The sequence below is a fragment of the Ictalurus punctatus genome, chromosome 25 (assembly GCF_001660625.3).
Source record: "Ictalurus punctatus breed USDA103 chromosome 25, Coco_2.0, whole genome shotgun sequence".
In the NCBI taxonomy this organism is placed as follows: domain Eukaryota; kingdom Metazoa; phylum Chordata; class Actinopteri; order Siluriformes; family Ictaluridae; genus Ictalurus; species Ictalurus punctatus.
Window position 1 is genome coordinate 10,499,307 of NC_030440.2, and position 11,482 is coordinate 10,510,788.

Sequence of the window (11,482 nt, forward strand, 5' to 3'; positions counted from 1 at the left end):
ACCAACTGTTGTCCCCTTCTCACCAAGCTGCTTGGCAATGGTCTTGTAGCCCATTCCAGACTTGTGTAGGTCTACAGTCTTGTCCCTGACATCCTTAGAGAGCTCTTTGGTCTTGGCCATGGTGGAGAGTTTGGAATCTGATTGATTGATTGCTTCTGTGGACAGGTGTCTTTTATACAGGTAACAAACTGATATTAGGAGCACTCCCTTTAAGAGTGTGCTCCTAATCTCAGCTCGTTACCTGTATAAAAGACACCTGGGAGCCAGAAATCTTTCTGATTGAGAGGGGGTCAAATACTTTTTTCCCTCATTAAAATGCAAATTAATTTATAAAATTTTTGACGTGCGTTTTTCTGGATTTTTTTGTTGTTATTCTGTCTCTCAGTGTTCAAATACAACTACCATTAAAATTATAGACTGATCATTTCTTTGTCAGTGGGCAAACGTACAAAATCAGCAGGGGATCAAATACTTTTTTCCCTCACTGTATATATATATATATATCTGCAGCTGCAGTGATGAATAGTCACAGTGTTGAGCAGTCAGTTTGAAACGATGCACCTGAATGTGCTTTTTTTTCTTTTTTGTTATGGTGCTTTAAAACACAAACCCAGAAACAGAAACCCAAGGGGTCCGACTGGAAAAACAGCTCATTTGGTCCTATGGAAAGTGTTCTCACTCTCTGTGTATATTTTGTGTCTCTAAGAGTAAGAGAGTACTGTAATTCAGAAAGGGCCATTAAGTCAATCAGCAGTGAGGGTAATTACTACAGTCTCTATTACCATACTGTTTGCTCACATCAACATATTTCTAAAAATAGTGTCTGCAGTATGACATGGTGCTATTGTGAAACACATTTAACCCATAGATCCCAGTGAAAATAAAAAAGATTAAACATAACCAAAAATATCTAAAACTCATTAGAGACTAAAGTCTCAGTTTCACAGTCTTTATTCGAGGAAATGCAAGATGTTAAATGTAATAGTAAAACAATACAGATTTAAAAAAAAACAAACAAACAAACAAACAAAAAAACCCCAATATCAATTTACTGTAAGTGCAAAAAAAAACCAAAAAAAAAAAACAGAGAAGCCCCAGAAACCCCAGCCTCCTACAAAATCTGCATACCACTTTCAGTAAGTGTGGACCAATCAAGCATGAACACTTACCACAAGTGGGATGGGTCTATTGAAAGGATTTACCCAGTGTGTTGATTTACGAAGTGATTTTGAGAGAGATCAGGAAAGGACCAGAGGGCATGTACATCAGACTTCTCCAAACTGTATTTACAGTTCCTGCAAGGGAATTTATACACAAATGAGCTCTTGATGGTTGTTTTTTTTTTATTCTGGATAATTTATGTGTATTTCAAATGCTGATAAAAAGCAGAAATCAACTTGTATCTTTATGGGGGTTATATTAAACCGAGTATTAGTTTAATGGGGTATTAGAATTGCCAGAGTTGTGTTTTAGTGTCTGAAGTTGTATTTTATAAAATATTTGTTTGTAGTTGTGACTTATGGCCTATTTATTCTGTCATGCATCATGCCTGGCAGAAACTCTTAATGTTTATTAAATTCTCTCTTCACTTTCCTTAGATAATTACAGCCAGGTATAGGGACTTCTGGTCCCTACACTTGTGGTGCCTTCGACATATTCACTACAGTATTATATTATATTTGTAATCATGGGGAAGATCATTATACTGCAGCTCAACAAAGTGAAACACCTTCAACAATGTCCTGTGACTGAAAGTGTAACTTTCTGGTGCAGCATATACATTCTTAACATACTAGACCCAGTCATATTCACTATAAATGTTGGTATTATTAATCTTGCATATTAAATTTACATAGGTATTCTGATTGGAGTAAAATGTATATTATTAGGCCGAGGGTGTGGTTAACTCTATTAAAGAGTTATATTTTTGTAATGATATTCTGATAATATGGATTAAAAAATAGAGTATAAAATAGAGCTTTTATTCTCTATAAATTAGTGTAGCAATCAGACTCACTCTACAAATAATCTGCTTTTCCCTAATATACAGAAAAGTTAATGTAAAGTTAATGACAGACTGTCTGGAACACATGCACCTGCCACATGTTAGTAGTGATGGCAATCACATATAGTGACAGTTGCTATGCCCCCTCCCCCTTGGCTTGGGTTACTGGGAAGCCAGCTTTAGAAGAAGAGGATGCTTCCAAGCAGTCATGTGACCATGCTGTGGCGGGATCTCCCGATGGTCACATGATACACTTGTTTTGCTGAATCATGGGACCATCATTCCAGTGTTGACCGAGAATCAGAGGAGAGGAGTGGGATGAGAAAAAAGTTGGCTGGGGGCCATCTGTCCAGCACTAATATAAGGGAAACCACCTGACTTGCTGGCATTTCACTCTTTCACTTTCTTTTCTGTTTGTCCTGCATTTCACGGAATGTGCCTTAGCTGGCCCAACTGATAAATAATTCAAACAGTCAGTGTGTGTGTGCGTGTGTGTGTGTGTGTGTGTGTGTGCGTGTGTGCATGTGAGTGACCAAAAAAGAGGTGCCTGTATACTGGCTAGGTTGTGTGGGTGTAATATGTGAGCTGTGATCAGGGGCTTTCTGCAGTACTTTATAACATTGCAACTACAGAGTGGTCTAAATTTTCCCCACAACCTGATGAACACATTAGTGGAAGCTTTTCTTAAGAGGAAATTCTGAACAGTATGGCTCCGTCATGCTGATCTTGATGTGAATGTAACATTACAATTGATACCATAATGACATACCTTTGTTATACAAATATTTACTTCCTAGAATGTAAATGTTTAAGTGATGTTTATAAACCTTTCTACAACATTAAAAAAAAAAATTGTTAACACAATTTTTTCTCTCTCTCTTTTTTTTTTAACCAGCTGGGAATGTTGTGTGAGCAACCTACTAAGACCAATTTTGAAAGTTTTCAGAACATTGCAGTAATGTTATTTTTTGTAACACTAAAGTGTAACTATCCTGGAACCTGTGAAGCTTAATGAACATTGAACATTATGATACAGTTATCTAGTTTTCTCTTAGAGTGTTCTTCTCTCTAACCTTTCACTTTCTCTCTTGCTTTCTATTTTACTTTCTGTTTATATCACTCTCTCATTATGATGTTTCTATTGAGCATATGCGTGTGTTTTGTGCCTGTTTAGAGATGCACACATTCAGTGTATGCAGGATATGAGTTTTCCATTTGGTATGCAGTTATGTTCAAATATAATATACTTTATCTGTCTGCTAAACTACTCGCATGAGCTGAGGCATGATCTGGCTGTCTGCCTGTTTTACTAGTCGGATTATTTAGCTTGCGTGGATAACAATCAGGAATTAGGAGCATCTAGTTATGTGGAAATGACAAATCTGAGCAAAATAAAGTCTTGGTGCAAAGCTGTTGTTTTACTCTACTGCTTTACTGTAAGTAACAGTCACCTCATGGTTGAACATATCAAGGGAAGATAAAGACTTGCAAAGAGAGAACACATCGCTGCAAATGTCATGTGCTACATCAAAAACTTTATCAAATATCAGCAGAGGATAAGAACTATGGCCAACAAGTCGCCCCTTGCCAAATAGTCATAAATACATTTGTTTCCATTAGCCTGTATTAATGCAACTAGCTAACCAGTTCACCATAGATTATTATATTTTGGTTTTAGGGAAACCAAAACATAGGACTTGGCAGGACACTGGAGCTTTTATTTGCTCAGTGGACTAACTAATGAACTTATTATTTGTCCTCGCCTATTAGTAAGAAAAATGTTATCTTATCTTCAGCTTAGTAAAATAATTTCTTTTTTTCCTTCATCATTTCTCACTTTATCTCCACAGAGTAAAACCCACACAAAGTATTTGGTCAGCAAGCACACACAGTGGGTGTGTCTCTGAATCTTGCCCATATATTAGTGTTCATAGTATATTTCCCTGCACTACAGTGTGGGCTTTTGCCTGGAACTAAACACTGCATTTGTTCAACTGATGACATTTAATGTTGTGTTCTGAAGTCAAATAACTGAACGTACTTTCCAATACTAACCACAAAGCAAAGACACTATGGCAAGAAACTATCACTAGTATGCTCACTACAGGAGGCATGTAGTCATGATCTAGCCTATTGCATAATAAATAAGTCAAAGAAATGGTCAATATTCAGCTGATGTATTGCTGTGAGTTTGTTCTTAGGCTTCAGGTCTTATTAGATGTGCATGAGATTCTGTAACCTGTGAAGGATGTAATAAAAAGTAGTTAGTGTGTAACTCAGTTGGACTAGTGAGTGCTAATAGGTGAAGGCCACTGGTGATCTGGGGAATAATGAGTCTAACTGACTGATTACAACTTCTGAGAAACCCACATGGATCTTTCTCCAACTACCTTGAACTTCCCTATGGACAATTAGTGGAAATATTTTTCATTTGGCATTTTGGATAAAATTTATTATTATTATTTTTAAAATGAATAAACCAGGGGTGTCACACCTGAGTCTAAACAGGTAGAATCAGGTGTGGGTCCTGCTTGATAGGAATGAAAACCTGCACTCACACTGGTCCTTTCCAGATAAGATTACACACCCCTGGAATAAACAAATTTAAACAGTCAAGTGAAAGGATGAGGAGAATCAGGGTGTATGCTGGTTTAAGCACTCCTGATGTGTGTTGCGAGCTGCTGAAATCATCATGCTGTGACTCAGAGTTACACTACTTTAGCTGATCTCAGACCTGTGCTGATGTCATCAACCTGGCAGAGATGGGAATTATAGACTTGAGAACTGGAGATCCTGGAAGTGCAAGGATGTGATGTGATGTGATGCGATGAACCTGCAATGAGTCATCAAGGGGCTGCAATCACCCATCTGGCAAGACTGAGGAATGAAACTGCAGTCCCTCCACCTTTCCCATATTACAGAGAATTTTATATCACACAATTGCCTTATAATGAGAAGAAATACTGGCTTGTAGCAACTGTGCATGAACAGCCACTAACAAATTTAACTAGTTAAAACCACTACTACAGTATAGTGAAAAACAAACAAACAAACAAACAAACAAACAAACAAACAAACAAACAAAACACTACAGAGCAAGGGATGAAAATGTTTGCAGCCAGGGACCTCTTTAATTGTAAAATGATTTCCACTGACCCCTTCAGTACAGATTTAGATTACAAACTGAATTCTAAACTATTCTAATATTAGTCCCAATATGTACATGTGTACAATAAATCTTTTTGCATTTCATGGAGTCAAGAAGATTTTTATTCCTGAACTTTCCACTGACAGCACACATTTTTAATAAAACTGTCATTAGATTCAAGTTGACATTTTTTTTAAACTTCAAAAACCTTTTTTAAAAATTTTTTTCAATAACTGTTTTCAAGTTATTGAGGTTTGGATTAAACTCATTCAATTTAACTGACCAGACAAACAGACTAATAACTAAAATAAAAACTAAATTAATAAATATAATAGTTTTGATAAGGGTTGGTTGTGATTTCCACCACAAAAAAAACAAAAACAAAAAACCCCACAGACTCCTTAGCTATACTTCACAGACCTCTGGGGGTCCCCCAGATCCAAGTTCGAGAATCAGTGCTATAGAGGATATGTAAAACAGTAAAACTCACAGATGTTTTGGTGGTGCGAACAGTGGTGCTGATTGTCTCTTCCTACAGTAATTATCACAATTTTTCTAAATAAAGAGGAAATCTTGCAGGAGTCTTTCTGCCTTGACGGATTTGATTTTTGTTTTAATTACACATGTTGGCAAAGGTACTTGAGCTGCAGTACTCTTTGAATCTCATATCTCATATTCTCAAGGCAAACACTTAGCCTTATGTAAAATGCGTGAATGTGAGAAAATTGTGTAAATCAGGGGCAGCTGATAATTAGACTGATTAGACTAGTAACATAAGGTGGCCTTGAGTGCAATTTCCATCCATGCAAAAAACTCACAAACTCACTTAAAGTTCACTTACTCACAAAGTCAGTGCTTACTTGGACAGTCTTCTTTCCAATTCCTGAAGTCCTAACCAATGAGTAAGCTAGCTTGCCTGTATCCATCCAGACTCCATGTAAAAATAACTGGATGATTTTCCTTTTGCTCTTTCAAGATGTTAAGCATATTTTTTTTTAGACAAAACTTAACAGTGGAATAAAAAAATATTGCTACAATACTGTAATACTTTCATTAAATAAAACAACAATGGTGATTCTACAAAAGAACATATGATTAAAAAATTTAAAGATTTAAGTATTGTAATTCTTACACCATCCATGAAGACCTGGAATGCTGTGAGACTTTCCCTTTGTCACTGATAGGGTGAAATTATGTGAAACATTATTGAATCTCAGTATGTACAAAAGTCAAGGAACCGAACTCTTACGCATGCACATGGACACACACACACACACACACACACACACACACACACACACACACACACACACACCTATTTATATATCTTATCTTTATATGCCAATAACTGATTTTACTCCACACCCTCACGACTCACACACAGTTTTGCTCAACATGTGTGAGTTGTCAAACAAGATAAGTTAACTTTTTTATGAAGATTAGCATTGGCACACAAATATGTATAGCCACACCTCTTCTCAGTCATGTACATTTGCAGAACCTTCTGACCTCTCCTAAAACCTCAGTTTCTCTATGGTGGGCCAGAAATGACCAGAAACTTCAACAAAAAGTGTTTTTTTGCATGTTTTTGTTCATACATGTTTAATATATCAAAAGTGTGTATAATTGGTTTAATTTTTGCATTTTCTTGTCAACTAAAATGCTGTTGACTAAAATTCAATGCCATTTAAGTCAGAGCAAAATTGACTAAAATGAATAAATATGACATGACGGAATAGCAACTAAATTTAAAGGATATTTTTATCAGAAGACAAAAACTACTTTTGGACTTAATATAATTTATCACAATTTTTTCTGGTACAATATATATCTATAAGTTATAGATCAGTATGTTATAATGCTGTATAATGCTGCAGTTAATTTGATGTGTTTCATGAAAAGAAGAGAATAAAGGATGAACAAGCAGACAGAGTTATGAGCCATCAGAAAGAGTTTCAGATATGTTTATTTTAAAAGGGGGGCGTGTTACATGCCAGAATGGAGTGACAAGTTGATGGTAAGCAGAGATCCCATTCACACTCCTAGCATGGCATAACTCTCTCTCTCTCTCTCTCTCTCTCTCTCTCTCTCTCTCTCTCTCTCTCACACACACACACACACACACACACACACACACACACACACTACTAAAAAGTAGAGGTGAACCCAGCATTCACAGGCTTGTTCTTTCTAAAACTCTCACAAACACAGGCACATACATCTTTCATCACACTCTTTTCTTTCTCTCAGATTTTTTCCCCCTCAGATGTATAGATAACATCACAGTCATTCATCTTCTTCCTTCAAATCTTTCAGGAATTTGGCAATGGTGCATGCTGACATCGCAAACAAAAAACACTGGAAAGTACTCTACTTTTCCATGCCCTTTTTCCGCTGTGGATTACTGAACAAGTTATAGCTTGGAGTCGGAAAACTCCTTTAACAATAATGGAAGCCCCATCAATCAAACAGATATTACTGCTTTACAACTCCACTTCACAAAACATAATCAGACAGAGAACAATGCTAATCTTCTTGTTCAGTCTGGAGATAATGCATTTTGTTGACCCCCCTGTCTGAAAGTCATATACCTCAACAAAGCTACCTCAAACCCCTTCTATACAGCATTGCTTTATCTGATATACACAGCTTACTTCTCATGTTAATTTAAGGAATTGACTGTTTGCCTTTACATGTTCAAGTACATAAACATTACAATAACAAATATCTAAAATAGTCCTAACCTCTCTCTGAAGTAAAACCGCAGTGAAATGAAAGACATATGTTTGGGCCATAATGAGTGAATACAGTACGTCCTCTTTGATTTCAGAGTCAAAGGCTGGTTCTGTGTTTAACATTCAGAGACCTAAATATAGGCTATAGATTCAGGACACGAATTTACCTATTTAGTATACTAACATGTTTTTCTTCATGTCTTACTGGATGGAAAAATAAAGGTTTAACTACTCCTATTCTGACAGAGAGAGAGAGAGAGACTCCCCCACTCATTACTCTAAATCCAGTCCCAGACGGAGCAGGGCTCTTTGTGGGCTAGAGGTCTGGAAATTATGCATTTTGTGACACACAGACAGAAATCCACATCAACCCCCAACTCCGACACTAGCCAGACTTCAGTTACTTACATGACTGTCATTCTCACTCTTTCATTGCCAAGACATAATCACTTACTTTCATACCCTAAAAATCAAAACTATCTTGTTCATCACTAACGACTTTACACTGAGATTCGGCAGCTAAATTGTTGTGGGTACCACGTCATCCCTTAATAGCTGGCATGTTGGCCCAGGGGTTCATGCTGTTTCACCTTTTTCACAACATCACAAACTGTGCCCATACATCACTTCAGCAGAAGTAGGTTCCTACATGTGCAAGTCTTTGATTTAAATGGAAAACTGTGACTGTTTTTGTGCTGTGTTTATCAAATTTGACCCAAATACCAAACTATATCAATTGCAATGAGCCTTCCAAGAGGAGTTAACCACTTAAAATGTTTTGAGTTCACGGGTACTCTAAAAATATGATGTGAACTTTAATGAACCGTGAACATCTGTGTGTTGAATTGTGCAGCCTGAGTAACGAGAGATTGTCCATATTGAAAAGTTAGGAAAAGTGAGAGTTAGAATCACCTACACCTCAAATATCATGTTGATCATTTTAGCATTTTGCACACACTGGTAGTATGCAGAATGGCAGGGCAGCTGCTACAGTCTTTGGCAGGACACTATGAGACAGCCTCCCCTATTGACCTATCCTTTAACCCCTATTGACTTTGGAGAGGTTGGAAATCGTGCATTGTGTGACACACGTGGAAAAAATGGACTCTCAGAGACATTACCCAGACTGTGTTCTGTGTTCACATTCTGCCTCTCTATCTATCTATTGCCACTTCTCCCCTTCCCCTTCTCTTGCTCTGTTTACAGCCACATGCTTGGCTAAATATACTGCTATGGTAGTATATTAAACGTTACACAGAATCCTGTTATGTTCTGATTGGGAATACATAAGTAATAAAAGATCATGTTTTAAAAATATGATGTGGCCTTCAATGAACTCTGAGCAGCAGCGGGTGGAAAACCCTGGGTAAAGAGAGAGAGAGAGAGAGAGAGAGTCCACTCTGTGGACTCAGATCACACAACTGTGGGGTTGGATTCACCTTCTAAAGTATCATGTTGGTCATTTGGCCAGTGCAGCGCAGAGTCACAGCTCAACGTCACGCCAGCAGCTGCTGTGCTTTTTGGCAGATCACCACCAGACAGAGAAAGAAGACAGAACTGGAGCTAATAAATGAAAGATTATTTCATAATATAACAAATGATAGCAAAAATCTATATCAAATGATGTTTTGCAGATTTCACCAACTTTCATGCATTTTCTATGTGACATGTTATAATATAATTAACCATGTACTCTTTAAATAATCATTCTGTGTAATCATCAGGTCTGTTTTACTTTAAATTGAACACTCGACACATTTAGCAATCTAAAACAAGCCTTAATCTCTGTTCCAAGTAGATCATAGTAAATCAGGTTTGTACGTTTTTTGTTTTTTTTTAAAGACGGAAGCATGATGGTACATTTGAACCAAATTAGTTTATCTCTCTTTCCTGATCAGATTCCCGTGTTTGGACATGCTAATGGCAAAGAACTGTATGCTGAAAAACCAGCACTGGTATATTGCAGCTTTCTGGCAAGTGGTACTGAACATTCCACTGCCCCAGGGGACCTAAAGCATCGCTCTGACAAGCATTGTCTATTAATAGTGGAGTGTGTGTGTGTGTGTTAATTCCCCTTAGCCAGAAACACTGCTAAATATGCCATTTTCATACTTGTCTGTGATAACAAGTCTGAACCAAGAGCAGGTCTGAGCATATACTATATCATATGTTTGTGAGAACAACTAATTTCACAGCTTGGCTCCCATTATTACTTTCAAAGCAGTTTCTTTACCCCAAACCATTTGGGAGAGTTGCTGTACCCTCTATATTCTCTTCATGGGTGAGACTTTAACGTGGCACTTGAGGTAAGTGTACATTATCCATCCATTTTCTATACTGCTTATCCTACACAGGGTCCCAAGGAACTTGGGGCACAAGGCGGGGGACACCCTGGATGGGGTACAAACCCACTGCAGGGCACAATCGCACACTATGGATAATTATGAAATACCAGTCAGCTTACAACACATGTCTTTGGACTGAAGGAGGTAACCTTGAAACACAGGGAGAAAATGTAAACTCCATGCACACAGGGCGGAGGCGGGATTTGAACCCCCAACCCCAGAGGTGCAAGGCAAATGTGCAAACCACTAAGCCACCATGTCCCCAGTGTACAGTATCATTAAAGTTAATTAACATTCTGCTCTGACTACTAGAACAGATCAATTTCTGCCACAGTGTTCTTGTGCCTCTCATCTTCTTACAAATCCCTCCCTCTGGCTTTCATCTCTTCTCTTTTCTCATTCTCTCCATCTCACCTCAGATTTTCTTCTCATTTATTTTTTGTTATCCTCTTACTTTTTCCATCTCACTTACAGTGTCACTTCTTTTCATCCACTTTGGAGTCTTTCCCCCTCTTTCCCCCATGGATGTTTATCATGGCAAAGCTGATTTAACAATTAATCACATCTGCTCTGGCAACTGCACAGTTGCTGATATTTGTGATATCTGTCTCACTAGAAGGGTTGCAATTACTTAAAGCTTCAGCAAAGTAACTTTAGGGGAATAAGGGCTTGGAATGTCACTTTGGAAGAGATATGTTAGAGAAGTAGAATTACATTTTGTAACATAATTTATGCTGCTTATCATTGCCATTTTAAGTGACAAGTCAAGACACATTTACAGAATCATCAATTATTAAGAGGTGATCAACAATATGTATTCCGAAAATGTTATCTGTTGCCATTTTCATAGTTACAGTTGTATAGTTACCAACTGGTTAACTAACTAGTTCCTAATGTTTTTATACAGGTAAAAGAAAATGAATGTAGCATAGAAAACCTAAAAGAATAGTAAAGCTAGCTAGGTTTCCTTAGCAACAATTATTTCACAACTTACTTACAGACTGCAAATTGTGATGATGTATGACTCGTGCCAAATCCCAGCCAACAGTTCTGACTTTGAATAAATATTTTAGACCTTCCAGGGTGACTCCCTGCAGTGGACCTTGATTTAGAGTGATTTTGCCAATAATGCAAATACATTCTGCAGATTTCAAAGCTTCTTCTTTAGAATGGTTGTTAATCATTTATTAAGTGTATAGCAAATAGAGTTGTGGTAAAAAAATTCAGAGAGGGACCAATGTTTGCTGAT

At 37.4% G+C, this 11,482-nt stretch overlaps 1 long non-coding RNA gene across 2 annotated transcripts in view; it reads right to left on the reverse strand.

The window, feature by feature from the left end:
• Window positions 1-11,482, reverse strand: part of LOC128629140 (uncharacterized) — a 54,394-nt gene that overhangs the window by 29,353 nt on the left and 13,559 nt on the right. For both annotated transcript variants that reach the window (XR_008393435.1, XR_008393434.1), the window contains one exon: window positions 1,170-1,295. This is a non-coding gene — a long non-coding RNA (uncharacterized LOC128629140). The remainder of the gene's footprint in view (window positions 1-1,169; window positions 1,296-11,482) is intronic.